Source organism: Chiloscyllium plagiosum, chromosome 34 (genome assembly GCF_004010195.1).
Source record: "Chiloscyllium plagiosum isolate BGI_BamShark_2017 chromosome 34, ASM401019v2, whole genome shotgun sequence".
Taxonomy (NCBI): Eukaryota; Metazoa; Chordata; class Chondrichthyes; order Orectolobiformes; family Hemiscylliidae; genus Chiloscyllium; species Chiloscyllium plagiosum.
Window position 1 is genome coordinate 12,487,945 of NC_057743.1, and position 18,652 is coordinate 12,506,596.

Below are 18,652 nucleotides of genomic sequence, written 5' to 3' on the forward strand. Positions count from 1 at the left end.
TAACTTCCAAATTAATTAATTGAATAGAATAGAGATGGCTGGACTGCAGCTATAATATGTGGGAGCTGGGGGACACCAGTTTGATCCACAGTGACCACATTTGCAGCAATCTCTCTTTTCCCAGTATGGAAGACAGTGCTCCATGAGTTGGAAACATTCCTCCCACACAAATTCTGTACCATGCATTTACCTCTCTAATCTCAAACCAACTTGTCTGTGGTTTAGGTAGTAATCCTGAAATTATTACCTTTCTGGTTCTGCTTTTCGATTTAGCTCTGAGCTCCTTGTAATCCCCCAGCTGAATGTATTTACTAGTCCTATCTATGTCTTGGTACTTGTATAGATCATGACAATGAGATGCTTCTCCTCCCACTCAAATTCCTCTCCAGTCCAGAAGAGCTGTCTGTAATCTTGGCGCCAGATAGGCAACACAGCTTTCTGGACTCCTGTCTATGCGACAGAAATTAGTAACTATTTCCTTAACAATACTACTTCTGATTGCTACATTTTTATTTTCTCCCATTACATCCACTGGAATGGAGGTCTAGACCAGAGTGCTCTGGTCAGTTCACTTCTCTTCCCTACAGTCTGTGCCCTTAGCTACACCAAATGCTAGAACATCACATCGATTAGAAAAGGGCACTATCTGAGGCACCTCCAAAGTTAAATTCTAGTTTCTCCATACCTGCCTCTCTTGTATTCACACTCTCTTGTCTCTCGCAGGGAACAAATTTGATGCAATTAACCTAAGTGATTGCCTCTTGGAACACAGTGTCCATGTGCTTCTCTCCCTCTCTGACACGTCGTAATGACTGCAGCTTGGACTCCAGCTCATTAACTCTGAGCTGAAATTCCTCAAGCAGCCAGCATTTGCTGTACATGTGGTCACTGTGGATCAAACTGGTATCCACCAGCTCCCAAATATTAAAGCTTCAGTCCGGCCATCTCTATTCTAATCAATTAATGAATTTGGAGGTGAAATTTTTAAAGATGAATTTCTTAACTTTATTCTTTAGCTATCTAATGCCTCCTGATTTAAACACATGGCTAACTGAAAGACACACTCATCATTTGGCAGTTTTCCTGTGACATTACACTTTGGTTGTTACAGGAAGAAACAATTTGAAGAAGTGAATTGCCACCATTTTTAAAATTTCCCACCATTGCTGCCCCTTTCATGAAGATTCACCCTTTTTTTAATGAAGCTGCTGAGCCACATTTTCAAGTTATTTGTGAAGCTGTTGACACCACTTCTGTCCTTTGTTTTTATGAAGCTGCTTTCACATACTCTTTATGGAAGTGCTGTCCCTGCTTTCTCTTGCTATCTCAGAAGCACAGGCTCCTCCTCTCCCCTTACCTCCACTGAAGTGGAAGTCTACACCAGAGTGCTCTGGTCAGTTCATTTATCCTCTCCACCTCTCCCTTGCTCAGTCTGTTTAATAGCTATGCAAAAGTGAGGACTGCAGATGCTAGAAACCAGCGTTTAGATCAGAGTAGTGCTGGAAAAGCACAGCAGGTCAGGCAGCATCCGAGGAGCAGGAAAAATGATGTATCGGGCAAAAGCCCTTCATCAGGAATAGAGGCAGGAAGCCTCCAGGGTGGAGAGATAAATGGGGGGAGGGGAGATGAGGCGTTCTTCCTCCAGGTGTCGGGTGGTGAGGGAGCGGCGGTGGAGGAGGCCCAGGACATGAATGTCCTCGGCAGAGTTGGGGGGGAGTTGAAATATTGGGCCACAGGGCAGTGGGGTTGATTGGTGCGGGTGTCCCAGCGATGTTCTCTGAGGCGCTCTGCGAGGAGGTGTCCAGTCTCCCCAGTGTAGAGGAGACCGCATCGGGAAAAACGGATACAATAAATGGCATTGTTGGATGTGCAGGTGAAACTTTGATGGATATGGAAGGCTCCTTTGGGCCTTGGATGCTGGTGAGAGAGGAGGTGTGGGCGCAGGTTTTGTAATTCCTGCGATAGCAGGGGAGGGTGCCAGGACGGGAGGGTGGTTTGTTGGGGGGTATGGACTTGACCAGGTAGTCACGGAGGGAACGGTCTTTGCGGAAAGCGGAAAGGAGTGGGGAGGGAAATATCTCTGGTGGTGGGGTCTGTTTGGAGGTGGCGGAAATGTCAGCGGATGATAAGGTTAATGCGAAGGTTGGTAAGGTGGTAAGTGAGAACCAGGGGGTTTAGTCCTTGTTACGATTGGAGAGGTGGGGTTTGAGGGCGGAGGTGCGAGATGTGGATGAGATGCGTTGGAGGGCATCTTCGACCACGTGGGAAGGGAAATTGCGATCTCCAAAGAAGGAAGCCATCTGGTGTGTTCTGTGGTGTAACTGGTCGTCCTGGGAGCAGATATGGCGGAGGAATTGGGAATATAGGATGGCATTTTTGCAGGAGGTAAGGTGGGAAGAGGTGTAATCCAGGTAGCTGTGGGAGTTGGTGGGTTTGTAAAAGATGTCAGTGACAAGTCGGTCGTCATTAATGGAGATGGAGAGGTCCAGGAAGGGGAGGGAGGTGTCAGAGATGGTCCAGGTGAATTTAAGGTCGGGGCGGAATGTGTTGGTGAACTTGATGAACTGCTCAACCACCTCGCAGGAGCACGAGGTGGCGCTGATGTAGTCATCAATGTAGCGGAGGAAGAGGTGGGGAGTGGTGCAGGTGTAACTACGGAAGATATACTGTCCTACGTAGCTCTCTCAGTCAATGTCGCAGTGATGCTGGAACACTCCACACACTTCAGAAGCTGCTTCACAGCAATGCTAGCTTGCTGCATATGCCTCCAAATCCACCTGATTGTGATGTTGACTCACTTCACACTCCTCCAGTCTGCTTCAGTGATAGTGACCTGTTGCACACTCTCTCCACCTCCCCCGCTAAAAAGTTGCTTCATAGTAATACTAAGTTCTCCCAAGATGTGTGGGAAAAATACTGTAGGCTAGGTAGAGTGATAAAGTAGTCACACTAGAAAGTTATAGAGCCTTACATGCTCTCTCCATGAGAAACCTTCATGAGGCACAAAAACAGTAAACAGAGCAAAGAAAAAACATTAATTTAAGCTCTTTTGAAATGATGGGATCCAAATACTAATTTTTAAAAAGTATATTTGTTGACCCATACAAATTTACCTGGTACTTATACACAATGGATACATTACTGACAACAAGGCATTGAGTTCAATAATAACAGTGATGCACCTGTAAGGAGAAGGGAGCTTGGATAGAGACATACATCTGGACATCTTTTGAAGAAAGGTCAAATAGCCAGACGATGATTGGGACAAACTACTGCATTTTTAAATTCCAAGAGTGTTTGCAATCTGCCTAAAGTAGTAGAAAGTTAGGACTGCAGATGCTGGAGATCAGAGTCGAGAGTGTGGTGATGCAAAAGCACAGCAGGTTAGGCAGCATCCGAGGAGCAGGAGAATTGATGTTCAGGAATGAGGCTTGTGAGCCGGGGGGCTGAGAGATAAATGTGAGGCGGATGAGGCTAGAGGGAAGGTGGCTGAGAATGTAATAGGTAGATGAAGGTGACAGAGAAGGTGATAGGTTGGAGAAGAGGGTGGAGTGGATAGATGGAAAGGTGATGGACAGATCAGGAGGGCGGTGTCGAGTTGGAGGTTTGAGACTGGGATAATGTGGGAAGAGGGGAAGTGAAGAAACTGTTGAAATCCACATTGATCCTGTGCGATTGCAGGGTCTCAAGGCAGAATATGAGGCGTTCTTCCTCCAGGCATCGGGTGGTTAGGTTTTGGCGATGGAGGAGGCCCAGGACCTGCATATCCTCGGTAGATTGGCAAGGGGAGTTGAAGTGTTTAGCCACGAGTCGGTGGGGTTGGTTAGTGCAGGTATCCCAGGGATGTTCTCTGAAACAATCTGCTAGAAGGTGTCCTGTTTCCCCAATGTAGAGGAGACCACATTGGGTGCAACAGATACAGTAGATGACATTGGTGGAGGTACAGATAAATTTCTTTCTGATGTGGAAGGATCTTTTGGGGCCTTGGACGGAGGCGAGGGGAGTGGTGTGGGTACAGGTTTTGCACTTCCTGTGGTGGCGGGGGAAGGTGTTAGGAGTGGAGTGTGGGCTGGTGGGGGGTGTGGACCTGTCGAGGGAGTTGCGCAGGGAATGGTTTCTCTGGAACGCTGATAGCGGTGGGTATGGAAATTTATCTCTGTTGGTGGGGACTGTTTGTAGGTGGTGCAAGTGGTGGAGGATGATGTGATGTATGCAGTCATTGGTGGGGTGGAATGTGAGGACCAGGGGGTTCTGTCCTTGTTGAATTGGGATGGGGGGGGGGGTGTTCAAGGGCGGTGGTGTGAGAAGTGGAGGAGATTGATCCGCTGCTATAAGCGTTCTGGAGAAACCATGCCCTGCACAACTCCCTTGACAGGTCCACGCCCTGCACCATCACACCCCACTCCCAGCACCAAGCGGATCATTTCAGAGAACATCTCTGGGACACCCGCATCAAGGTAGAGATGAGAGCTGGTCAAAAGAGCACTGGAATAATCAAGTCTAAAGATAACAAAGGCATGAATAAGGATTTCATCAGGTGCAGAGTTTCAGCAGAATTGGAATCAGGTTATGGAAGTGAAGGTAGGCCATCTTAGTATAGGTGCGGAAAGGTGGGCAGAAAGTCATCTCAGAGACAAACACAAACTAAGCTTGTGAACTGTCTTATCACTCAGCTTGTGGCAGAAGTCAATTTTTCTCCCCTAAATACACTATACACAGAAGGTAGAGTTTAAAAAGAAAACAAACTGAAAATTGTATTCACTTTATACTGCTCTCAAACCATACTAATGTACTTGTATCCATTTGTTGAACATTACACAAGAAGGCATTTATTACCCTTGGAATTCCCTGCCCAAACAGAATCAACAACACGGCGATTGATATTGAAGTCTCTGTAATCATCACTTGTTTATTTTCTCCACAACTATATTTTATGCCCTGGATAAAAGGCATTGTTCTTTCACCAACATATCTGAATATTCAAAGATAGCCACCCTCAAAATTTTGTATAACTACAAACTGATTAATGTGTTTTATTTTATGACTACTGATAATGAAGTCAACCTCAGTAGTTTGAGGCTGCAACTCAGGCAACATGGCAAACTGAAACTACTTCAGACTAAAATGTTCACTTTGTAGTTTTAGAATGTAATTTGTTTCAATATGATAAAAACATTGTAAAGTAACAATTTTAAGCTTTGCCTGTACTGATAATTGAGCTAATAGCTAAAAAAACACAATCAGAATTAATTTTGCTGTCTATAAATTTAAAAGTGAAGGATAAATATGTTTAACATCTTGTTTTTTTGTTGTCTGAGTTTACTTCAATGTAATTGCCTACTTATCCTGACTGTTTACACCAATGCTGGTGCATGCCTAAAAAATGGCAATCAATCACCCATGAGAAAAAGGGAATCAGTGTGGAAGTGAAAGCTGAATCTTTGAGACATCTTTCTTTACAGGCATCAGCAACTTCTGTTGTTTAGCCACCGAATGTAAAAACTAGCCTATTATACTTTAAAAAGTTTTAACCATTAGAATTCTGACATTACAGTTCACAGCAACAAACCTAACTACAGTTGCAAAACAAACTTTTGCCCAAAAATATACACAGCAACTTCCTGTTGCTTTTGCTGATTTTGGGCTGAGGTCAGACATTTACAAGCATCAGCCAATCCACAGAAACAATTACCCTCTAATTCACTTAAAGGAGTACTTGAGAGAAATTTATCTCACTATTTGACTACATAAAGCAATTAGACCATGGAGACTTGGTTGATGCATGATAGATTAACTGTGCCACACATAATGTTTCTCTGAGTATCTCTGTTTCTCTTTTGATTCCTGAAGAAGGGCCTGTGCCCGAAACGTCGAATCTCCTGTTCCCTGGATGCTGCCTGACCTGCTGTGCTGTTCCAGCAATAAAGTTTCAACTTTGATCTCCAGCATCTGCAGACCTCACTTTCTCCTCTCTGAGTATCTTCCACATCTACCTTGAGCAATATTACAGACATTGAGTTGTGCACGTAAATAAAATCCAAAATATGCAAATATTTAAAAGGCATTCCCTACAACATCTCATTTAATAATTAAGAGCTGCCTTCCCAAGCATTTATAATAATTTGGATTTCTTTCTTGGGATTACTGCTTATTTTTTTTACTATAATAAATTTTCTCTTTACACATGTCTGCTTCCTCCTGAACTATATGTAATCCCATTGTGTATCAATCATTTTTCCATTTAGGGCAGGTCTTGGTTGATTGACTGCAGGATTAATAATTTTTAGCTTTGCATCTCAAATATGTTAAAATGGCAGTAATTTTAAAAACTGAAAAGAATTGAACGGACTTGTCAGTTAGTGTTCTGGCTTTCAATGAGGACCCAAATTCCAATCCAGCCCACACTACTGTAGTTTTGTTTCCTTGCTCTCTGCCTCTCTCATTCACAAATTCATTGACTTTTGCAAGCAAAGATTGCTTTTTCGGTTCAGTGACACAGGAAGTATCATTGTGATAGGCAACAGTAAACAAAACCAATAAAAAAACTTCTTAATCACTTGCCTGTGATTACAATGATCCTTTGAATTAAACAGCTGAAGAAGTGGTAGTATGATGCTTATTAACTCAAGCACCAAAGTTTAATTTTAACTGTATGCATGTCTAAAAATGTGGTGATACTGAAGCTACATTTCGCTCAATTAATAAAGCAACTGGTTAGAACCATAGTGAATACAGCTACTCATTGGAACCATACAGACAAGGAAGATCCCAGTAGACGGGAGGCAGTCCTGGTCAACATATACCTCTCAACGAACATTTATAAACAAATCACCTAGTTATCATCCTATTGTCGGTTTGTGGTTCTAAATCTTATGCAAATTGACTGCTTCATTTCTTACATTACAATATAGGCTACTTCAAAAGTATTTGCTGTCAGTGAAGCACTTTGGGACATTCTGAAATCATGAATGATGCTCTATAAAATCCAAGTCTTTAAGTTTTGCTTTCTAACAGTTACTCTCATTGACTCTCACTAGGTACGCTCACTGCCCATTGACTGGCTAGAGAGGTCACAGGGGTGGTAAATATTGGGTGTTGGCAGGATTATCACTATTGTGAACTTTCTCATGATCAAACAATCTGCTGGATCTCACATGCAGATTTGGGACCATAAATCAGCAATAGATCTTGGAGTGTATGTGGACTCCAGCTCCGAAAAACTAACTTTAGGACGGGCAGTCAAAGCAGCAAAGCAGTTGGACTTACCATCAACACTTGAAAGTATACTAATGCATCCTCATATAATCTGGGACTGCAGCCAGTAATATTCCTATGCGATTCCAGGATCAGGATGTGCATTTCCACATGAATGCCCTATCAATATAAATGGAGAGAAGGTTACATGTTAAAGAATTTTGAGAATGATAAATCAATGCTTAACTTAGTACACCACAGATAACTGGTCATTGCCCACAAACCAATCATTTATTTGTACCAACCAAAGTTCCACCTATACACTACCCCTCAATTCCAGTTCTTCTACAAACTACAGTCCAATCACTGTGTAAACTGTGTTTGCAATAAATGTCTGTTTACATACTTTCAAAATATACAGCAATCCCCACAGCTTCCAAAATATGCAGCAATCCCCTTGATTTTTACAAGGTTTTTTTTCTCATTTTAATTCACAATTAATAATACTGAAAAATAAAAACAGCACAGCTTAGAAACTGAAGTTCTACAGTGGGCAATAGAATAGAGTTTTTTTTCGAAGTTGATGCTCTTGAAAATAATCACGGCTGTAATTTTATAATACCCCATGTAGTTTGGATGGTAGACAAATGGAAGGGGCCTAAAATTGAATGGTGCTGTGCCGAGTGCTGATACACTCCGCAGTAATTTACCAGCAACGTGAGAAGTGTCATATGGTCTGCTTGCCCATGGATCATTTGAGGCCCTTCAGTGGTCAGTTGGAGATTTATGACATGTTATGAGTTAATAAACATTTTTTGTAATACATAGGAGACAATGTTAAAAGAAATCTGCGACTTGCGGATAAATATACTGTTTGATTTGATTTGTTGTCATGTGAAAATACAAATATATAGAAAACTGTCGTTTAGTGGTGCCATCTTAAAACACAGGAAATAAACCAAAATACAGAATATAAAGCCAAAAAAAAAAGTTCACCTTATCGCCTTATTTCAATAAAGTTATGTGGTCTTTGGAACAGCTCTCATTTCTAGCTTGGTCATGGGTCTGGATCAGGGCTCCTCCATGATGCCTGGAGTCCCTGCTGCTAAACTGACTACACTGCTTCAACTGTGCTTCACAATGCCATTGCTGCTGCTGGAAGCAGGTGTTATCAGTCTCTGACACCACCTTGACTCCACCACAGGTGCCACTGCCATGAGTTCACATTGGGCTGGTCTCACAGATACAGCCACCGCCAGTGCCACGGGGTCCTGTGTTGGGACCAAACTTGTCACCATCACCACCTCCGCTGGCAGGCACCTGTGCTTACCCTCGAACCTGGAGTCTCGGCTCAGCTTGTGAGTCTGGACCAGAGGATTAAGCCTGGGACCTGATCCTCGCTCACTGAGAGACAATGGGCTGGGGTGGAGCTGAGGTCCACCTTGTATTGGCAATACTGCTGCCACCGCTGGACACCTTCTCCTTCATCATTTACTCAGCTTTGCCACTCCCTCAGCCCGCACCGCCATCTTCGTCTGCCATTCCATACAGGGTTCACTCTCGGTGATGTCACTGCCAATGCTGCCACAATTGAGGCAAAAAAGTAAAAGACTTTCAAGGAAAATAAAGCAAAAGTAAAAAGCAAAATTAAAACAAAAACAAAAAAGGAAAAGAAAAGCAGATGGAAGTAGACGAGCTCCAGGCTCAGTAGCCTGACCAATGCCAACCTGCTGCCACCATCTTGACAGGGTATTATTCATTCTAAAATGGATGAAGTGTATTATTGAGTTAGTTTTGCTTTCAATTTTTAACTACAATTTCACTGTCTTCAGTATCCTGAGGAATACGCAACGGTAAAGATGTCAATTAAAAACCATCCCCAGAGTAAAGTCATTCTTCACTTTCAAAACAAACAAACTTATAGATCTGAATTCATCAGACATGTTTTTCAACTATCAAACAAAGTAATGTTATGGGATGTTAAACAGATCTTGTGCAGCCAGCATTGGTGATACTGCTCCAGCCCATTGAGGTGTCTGCTATAGACAGTCTATGTCTCAGAGCCATATAGGAGAATGGGAAACACCACAGCTCTATAAACCATGAGCTTGGTATTGGGTCTGATGTTGTTGTTCTTTAACACCCTTTTCCTCAGGTGGCAAAAGGTTGCACTAGCACACTGGAGGCAGTTCTGGATCTCTTCATCAATAGCTGCTCTGGCTGACAGGACATTCCCGAGGTATTGAAAGTGGTCCTGCGAATCTACTGGGAAGGAAGATGGACCAACACCAGGGTCTTGACCAGGCCAACATCTCCAGCATCGAGGCATTGACCACCCTTGTTTGCTGCAATGGGCTGGGCACAATATTAATTAGGTGGACAGACCCACCTGACACGGTGATAAGGTTGGCACATTTTGTGGAACTTGCAGGAACTTTAGGCCAGAGGTATTTTTCAAGGAAATGGGCTTTGCCTACCCACTAGTTTTGACTGTTGCTCCATTCTCCTCCCTGGCATTACCTCTTGTCATTTGTTCTTACCTGAGGACGTGGAATTTGTTTAATGCTGCTCCCATTTCCTGGCTTCTGTTCTTAACTCACACTGAAAGGCACCATCCACCAAGGCTGAACAGGCTGGGACTGTTTTCCCTAGAGCGTCAGAGGCTGAGGGGTGACCTTGTAGAGGTTTACAAAATTATGAGGGGCATGGAGAGGATAAATAGACAAAGTCTTTTCCCTGGGGTGGGGGAGTCCAGAACTAGAGGGCATAGGTCTAGGGTGAGAGGGGAAAGATATAAAAGAGACCTAAGGGGCAACATTTTCACGCAGAGGATGATACGTATATGGAATGAGCTGCCAGAGGAAGTGGTGAAGGCTGGTACAATTGCAACATGTAAATATGAATTGGTATATGAATAGGAAGAGTTTAGAAGAATGTGGGCCAAGTGCTGGCAGGAGGGACTAGATTGGGTTGGGACATCTGGTCGGCATGGACGGGTTGGACCGAAGCGTCTGTTTCTGTGCTGTACATCTCTATGACTCTATGACAGTAGCAGACATTTGTCAGCGTAGGTAGTGGCGTGACTCAACAGCTCTTTGCACTGACCAGTCTGTGTCATTAGAAGAGGCATTACCAATCTAAAAATATAGTCATAGAGTGATTATTTTTAAAAAGGTTTAATATATTGTATTTCTTTTCTAATTAATAGTGTATTTGATTTTGCTATGTATTTAAGGTAAGAATACACAGCACTGCACATGTAGGGTGCACTGTTTCAACTCATACATTATTTTGTTGATTTTGCCATGCAAGGAAATTTCCAAAATAACCCAACTCCAGCTTTAACAATAATTCTTCTAAGAATCCATGGTTCATTAAAAGATGATTCACCTAAATTAATGATTTTCAGCAATGTAAACACAACTGCACTGAAGACTATTTCTATTAAGAAAATTATTTTAACAAATAAATTATACATTAATAAGTTGAAGGAACTATTGTAAGCAAGATAATTTCCTTTGCCTGTAAAGTTCCTATCACATCAACTGTAACCTGTGTTAAATCCATTGCAATCATACATCAAGAAATTGTGGTAAATGCACTGTGAACAGCAAGCCACAATGTCACAGATTAGTAAGTGACCGAGAAGATTGTTTTGAAAAGTCTACTTGTTGCAGAGGTGGATTCAAACTTAAAAAAATGCCTCAATGCAAGAGGAGCAATTAGCACCAGGAATGCATAAGTATTAAATTAATCTCCAAAGTACAGATGGCAGTTCCTGCACTGAAGCATTGATGCCTTTGTTAGGAAAGCTAAGACAGGGACTTATTGATTGGACTACCTGACAATAAGTTATCAATATATATGTAATTACAGCAACCAATTTTTCATGCAGCTAAATAGCCCAAAAAGATAGACGAAAAAACTTGTGATCACAGAAGAAGGAAGTGTGCCCACTGAATCCATGCCGGTGTTGTCAGTTCAACTTGAGCGATCTAGTTTAATTCTATTTCCCTGCATCCTTTTGTATCCTGTTTTAAAGATCTTTGGATTGCCACTCAATTAGGGAGAGAAAACAGAAACTAAGATCTGGAGTAGGTCAGTCAGCATCTACAAGGCTACTCTGTCCTTCAATCATGATTGGTCCTCCATCTTGAAGCCATACTCTCACTTGCTCCTCATTGCATGCCTTTAGTATCTTGAAAAAAAATCTTTGTGGAATATATTCAGTGACTTGGCCTCCATAATTTTCTGTGATAGGGAATTCTTCAGGTCCACTTCCTTTTGAGTGAAGAAAAGTTTCATTATCTCAATATTAAATGGTTTGTCCTGTTCTCAGACTGTGTCTCCTGCTTCTAGACGACATTCCAAACAAGGAAAACATCCTCCTTGCATCTAGCTTGCCCAGCGTAGTTAAAATGTTATATGTTCAATCAGATCCTATCTCATTCTGGACTCTAATAAATATAGGTCGAGTCGAAACCAATCTCTCCCTATCGGACAACCTTGCTATCCCTTGTAAAGGAAAATATAAAGTTGCCATTGTCTTAACAGACATAGGGCTGCTCTCTTATTAGAGAGAAACAACTGATGGTGGTTTACGCTAAGGGTCACCATGCCTCAGGACAGGGGAGAGGTTCAAATGGAGTATTCTACATGGTAACCTCAGCCGGTGCGTGAATTGAATCCTCACTGTTGATATCACTCTGCATTGCAAACCAGCTGTCCAGTCAACTGAGGTAACCAATTGCCAGCCTTGTATCAGCTTGGCGAACATCTGCTGCCCTCTCTCTCTGGCAAATACATCCTTTCTTAGGTAGGAAGATTAAAACTGCATACATACATCAATATATGCTTTTCTTTTTTTTACATCAATGGGTGTGATTTCACATTTAGCCACTTTGTACTGCCTCTGTCATGTGTTCCTCATTTACTCAGCTTGTCTAAGTCACCTCAAAGCCTCCTTGCATCGTCCTCACAATAATCACCCAGTTTTGTGTCATCAGCAAATTTGGAAATGTTACATTTGAATCCCTCATCCAATTCATTTATAAATAACTTGAATAGCTGGGGCCCAAGCTTCAGATCTTTGCGGTACCCCACTAGTCTTTGCTTGCCATGTGGAAGAGGACTAATTTGTTCACAATCTCTGTATCCACTCTGTTAACCATGGAGGCTCAATGGTTAGCACTGCTGCCTCACAGGGTCAGGGACCTGAGTTTGATTCCAACCTTGGGTGGAGTTTGTATATTCTCCCCATGTCTATGCTAGTTTCTTCCAGGTACTCCAGTTTCCTCCCACAGTCCAACAATGTGCAAGTTATGTGGATTGGCTATGCTAAATTGCCCGTAGTGTATAGGGATATGTAGGTTGGTGCATTAACCACACAAAATGCAGGGTGATAGGGTTGAAGTGTGATGCTCTTCAGAAGGTCGTTGTGGACTTGTTGGGCTGAATGGCCTGTTTCCACACTGTGGGGATTCTATGATGATTCTATAACCAATTCTCAATCCATGCCAAATTTGCTTTAATTTTGCTCGCTAAGTTCTCATGTCAGACCTTATCAAAAGTTGTCTAAAAAATCCAAATTTTTTGGATATAGACTGGTTCTCCTTATTTATTCTGTTACATATTTAACAAAAATATGCAATAATCATGCTATACATCCCCAAAATTAGTCCAGTAGATTTGTTAAGCATGATTTGCCTTTCATAAATCCATGCTGGCTTTGTCCAGTCCTGTTAATGTTTTCCAAATGTTCTGCTATCAAGATTAGATTAGATTAGATTAGATTGACTTTTATAATAGCTTCTAGTATTTTTTCACATGATGTATGGTTAACTGATCTGTAACATTACATTTTTTTGCTCCCTGCCATTATTAAAAATTAGGGTTACATTGATCACCCTCCAATCTGTGGGAACTGCTCCAGACCCCATACCATTTTCAAAGATGACCTCCAATGCATCCAATATTTTCAGGGTCACTTCCTTTACTTTTAAGGATACATATTATCAGTCCTGGAGATTTTTCAGCCTGTGACCACATTAATTTCCCTGGCACTATTTTCTTGCTAATACTGACTTCCTTTAATTCCTCCCTCTCACCAGACCCTTGTTTCGTTAAAATTTCCTGGACATTTTTTACATTCTGTGTTTTGAAGATAGAGTCAAAGTATATATTTAATTCTTATGTCATGCTTTTGTTCACCATTATAAATTCCCCAGTTTCTGCCTATAAGGGACCTAAATTTGTCTTCACTATCTTTTTCTCTTCAAAATCTTAAAGACGCTTTTACCATCAGTTATTATGTTCCGTGCAATTTTATTCACATATACTTTTCCCCTATCTGATCAAATGCTGTGCCCTCTTTTGCTGAATTCTAAAATGCTCCTAATCCTCAGGCTTGCTGGGTTTTTTTTCTGGCAATTTTACAGGTTTGGTCTTTGGATCTATTACTATCCCTAAGTTCCTTTGTAAGCCATAGTTGAACCAACTTTCCACTTTTATTTTTGTGCCTGATAGGAAAAGATAATTCAAAGCAAAATACTGCAGGTGCTGGAAACTTGGAGCAACCACAGAGTATGCTGGACTAATTCAGCATGTCTGATAGCATCTGTAGTCAGAGATACAGAGTTAATGGCTCGAGTCCAATACAACTCTTCTTCAGAATTATGAGTAATTGTTGCAATTCATGCATATGTTATTTAAATACTAATCATTGCTTGTCCACTTGTTAGTATTTTTAGTAAGGATCCCCAATTTATCATGGTCAATTTGCTTTTCATACCTCATAGTACCCTTTTTTTTGAGTTCAGGACTTTAATTTTGGATCTTACTACTTCATTCTCAATTGTAATGAAAAATTCTGTTCTTGTTGCTGTTCCCCAAGAGAGCTGCACAGAAAGATTGTTAATTCATCCTTTCACATTACACAATAGCCACTCGTGAGAAGCCTATTCTCTGTTTGATTCTTCAATGTGTTGGCCTAAAAACCATCGCATACTCTGTCTAGAAAATCCCCCTCCACAATATCAGTGTTTGTTTGGTTTGCCTGACCTATATCTAAATTAGCGCTGAAAATGTGTTGCTGGAAAAGTGCAGCAGGTCAGGCAGCATCCAGGGAACAGGAGAATCGACGTTTCGGGCATAAGCCCTTCTTCAGGAATCATATATCTAAATTAAATTAACCCATGATTAGAGTTGTACCCTTATTCATGCATCTCTGATTTCTTGTTTTAAGGTCTTTTCTTACATCTGCACTACTGTTTGGCAGCCTATAGACAACACCAAACAACTTTTTCTGCTCTTAGTATTTCTTATTGCCACCCTTACAGATTTCATATCATGATTTTCCTAGCCAGTATGCTTCTGCACTACTCCTTTATGCATAACGTTTACCTACTTCCTTTATCTTTTTGGCCATTCTTCTTAATTAATGAATATCCCTAGATATTCAGTTCCCATGTTTGGTCAATTATTAGGCATGTCTTTGTAATCATATTCACATCGTAACCATTTACTGTATATATTTTTGTACTGCTAACTCATCCACCTTATTTTATATGCTCTGCCCATTAAGACAAAAAGCATTTTGATTTGTCTTTTTAGCCTTGTTAGTCATCTTGTCTTTATTTTTTACAATGGTTCCATCTGTTTTTCACCAATTTTTTTTCTACTTTCCACTTTTGCTTCTTACCTTCCTGTTGTTTTGTTTCTATCCTTGGTTCCTCCTCCTGTCTCCCTGCTTAGGTTCCCAAACTCTTGCCATTCCAGTTTAAACCCTTTCTGACAGCATAAGCAAACAGCAGTCTGAGGACAATGGTTGCTATCTGGCTAGATGCAACCTACCCTGCTTGTACCAGAGTCTCACCTTCCCTAGAATCTGAATCACTCCCTTCAACACCTTTTCTCCCAGTCATGTATTCATCTGGTATATTGTGTTACTTCTGCTCTTGCTAGCACTTGACATTGGTAATAATTTAGGAACATGATGTATAGATTGTGCAATCACAGCCTACTACATTTTCATTATAACCCAGTAAATATTATGTGACATACAAAGTGACAATTTTCACAGAAAAACATAATAATTGTACTACACATACCAAGGACAGATCCTTTTGATCAGCTTTAAATGAACCATTCATTGCACTGATTGATCTATACATTCCACTATACAAAATAATTACACGTAAGTCACTTACAAATGTCCACAATTAACATACATATTAACACCTAATTGAAAACCCTGACTCAACTTGTCCTTAAACAAAACGTAAACAGCATTGTGGGATCATGGATCAAACCGCCTGCATAGACATTATGTGTTTTTTTTTACTTGTTATGGCACCATCCGAAAAGCCAAATGCTTTCCTATCCTTGAACAATGACAGAATCGGACAGGGTCAGCATCGGTATACAAAGGACAACTCTTGACAAATCTACTGGAATTTTTCAAGAGTGTAACGAATGGAGTTGAGGGGGAAACAGTGGATGTAGTTTATTTGGACTTACAGAAAACTTTTAATAAGGTTCCACATAAGAAATTTGCATTTAACATTAACGTGCATGAGATTGGAGAAAGTGTTCTGACATGGATACAGAACTGATTGGCATTCAGAAAACAAAGAGTACATTTAAACTGTTCTTTATCCAAGTGGTAGGCAGTGAGTAGTGGGGTTCTTGTGCTTGGACCCCAGCTATTCACAATACATATTCATAATTTAGATGAGGGAAAAATGTAATTTCTTGAGAATTGCAGATAGCACCACGCTGAGTGGGAGAACGAGCTGCGAGGAGGATGCAGAGATGCCAAAATGTGATTTGGGCAAATTGAATCAGTGGCCAAATGCATGGCAGATGAAGTATAGTGTGTATAAGTATGAGGCTATCTACCTTCGTGGCAAAAGCAGGAAGGCAGATTATTATCTGAATGGTGACAGATTGTTGCAACGAGACTGAGGTCTCCTTGTACACCAGTTGTTGAAGATAAGCAATGTAGGTGCAGCAGGCAATGAAGAAGGCAAATGGTATTTTGATCTTCAAGAGGAATTGGGAACAGGGATACCTTTGCAGGGTCATTGCGTGCAGTGTTCAGAACCAGAGGTCACCATTTAAGGATATGGGTAGGCCATTTAGGACTGAAATGAGGAGAAACCTCTTCCCCTAGAGAGTGGTGATGCTACAGAATTTTCTGTCACAGAAAGAAGATGAGGCCAAAACATTGAATGTTTTCAAAAAGGAGTTAGACATAGTTCTTAGGGCTAAAGGGATCAAAGAGTGCTGAGTTGGATGACAAGTCATGAACATATTGAATGAACAACTCAAGGCACTGCGAGGCCTACTCCTATTTTCTACATTTTATGTCTACTTTATTTTAGATTAAACACAAAATCTATTTTTTGGTAATCTGTTAATAATGGCACACAGCATTAAGGGTAAAGATGTTAATCATTATTGTGCTATGGTGGTAGGCAAATATATGAAAGGCATTTTCTGTAATATGAAGCTCCAAGCTGGCAGTTCTGCTTGTGGAAAGTCCATCTTGGGGAGCTGGAGATTATTTTCTGAACAGCACTCCCTGGTAGTAATGTCTCACAATGGAAGCATTGTATTGCTGAACATCTCTACCACCAACACTATTAAGATTCATCCATAAAATAACATAACAATGTCTACCTATGATATAGATGTCCACTTAGAGTGGTTAGTTTTCTGCTTTTTACTCAAGAAGGCATGCTGTTACAAAATTCCAACTGTGCATTTCAAAATTTATCAACCAGAAAATCATCAACATGAGATTAAAGCCTTGCGAGCTAGCTTTTATGTACTGTGGATCAGAACACAATACAATGACTGTTTCCATAGAAATGGAACATTGTAGGTCCCATTGGCATTGGTACCCCATGAAATTCAACACCAGCTTTATGCTGTATAAATACTGAAAATTGAATTTGATAGTAGGCTTATGAATCCTGAGTGGCAGAAAGCTGAATAATTTAATATTTCCAAACTCAGAAAAATGTGTTTCTTCTTTATTATGTAACTTGTGAGCTCACTAGTCTGTTATCTTAGGTAACAATCTTATGCTAAGCCAATAAAACAGAGAACTTCAGATGTTGGAAGTCAGAAAAAAAAATTCTGGAAAAGCTCAGAACTCTGAAGGATTGCTGAACCTGAAGCATTAACTCTGCTTTCTGCCCACAGATGCTGCCAGACCTGCTGAGCTTTTCCAGCAAATTTTGTTTTGAATCTTACGCTAAAGGCTAGCTGTCACTGTATTGGTGTAACTAAATAAGATAGGGAACTGTTGAATTACCATCTTGTATAGATGATTTGATGTAAGCTGATTAATGGGGACATAAAACATTTAAACTACTATATGAATGTAGCGGAAAGAAAGGTTTGTACAATTGAACAGATGTGAAAAGTGCAAATAAAACACAAAATCTAAACTTTTTAATGAGTTTATTTTCCATAACAATTATAATTCTTTACCAATGTTGTAGCATGTTGCATCTGTTTTGAATGCTAAACTACACAAACTCTTCCAGAGCATGAAGTCATCTTGTTCGTGTCAAGAAATATGGTCAAAGTCTGACAGCAATTGAATTTTGGTCATTCATGGTTACATAGGTCTTTTAATGCCTAAGAAAGCAGATGTTACTTCCTCACTTGCTCCATCACTAAACATTGGTTGATTTCTCCACCTAGCCATGACTCCTACCTTAGAGCTAACAAGAAAGGAATTTTAAAAATATGGTATTTCCCTTAATAGCCATAGCATAGTGAACTCTCATATTGAACTGCGTTGATGCAATTACTGTTTTTTCTTTATTGTTCTCAGGTTTGGTTCAGAATTATAAGCTGAAGTTGAGAATTGAACTTTGTACAACAGCTTGTTTTAAAAATAAGAGAAAAACAAACTGACGTTTGCATGTGGGAAGTAGCCTGAAAAGATAATTTCATGTTAATTAAGAACTCTCCAGACCTTTTCACACCAAATGTGTTATGCTCCGGACTGGCAGCTGTTTGGACATCACATTGAGCAATCAAGGGGAGACCAGTACTGGCCAGCTAACCACACAAATATTGGAAAAGAGAAACCAAAGGTTGAACCGACTTTTGATTGGGTTTTTTTGGGCTGTGTGCATTGAAGCTGCTGGACTGGGATGCCATATTTGAGTTTTCCTCTTTCTAGTTTTATATCCAGATAAAAAAATGGTGAATGATCTGAAAAAAAGAATCCCAGTTTATAAGAAATAAGTGAACACTCTTTGGAGCCCACTGGAAGCTGTTTGCATTGACTAGTGACTTAGGAATTCAGGCAAGATCCAATCCTAAGTGCCTGTAATGCAACATATCACTCAAGGATTTTACAAAGACCTGATACATTGAAACAGTTATTGAACTGGAAAATTACTATTCTTTTGTTTTCTTTTTAAGGTTATCCCTT

The 18,652-nt window shown here is 40.7% G+C and overlaps 1 protein-coding gene across 4 annotated transcripts in view; it reads right to left on the reverse strand.

Moving 5' to 3' along the window:
- The window catches only part of disp3 (dispatched RND transporter family member 3), a 492,208-nt gene that overhangs the window by 240,055 nt on the left and 233,501 nt on the right, over positions 1-18,652 (reverse strand). For all 4 annotated transcript variants that reach the window (XM_043675594.1, XM_043675595.1, XM_043675596.1 and 1 more), the window contains one exon: positions 7,267-7,374. The gene's annotated coding sequence lies outside the window, so the exon portion shown is untranslated. The remainder of the gene's footprint in view (positions 1-7,266; positions 7,375-18,652) is intronic.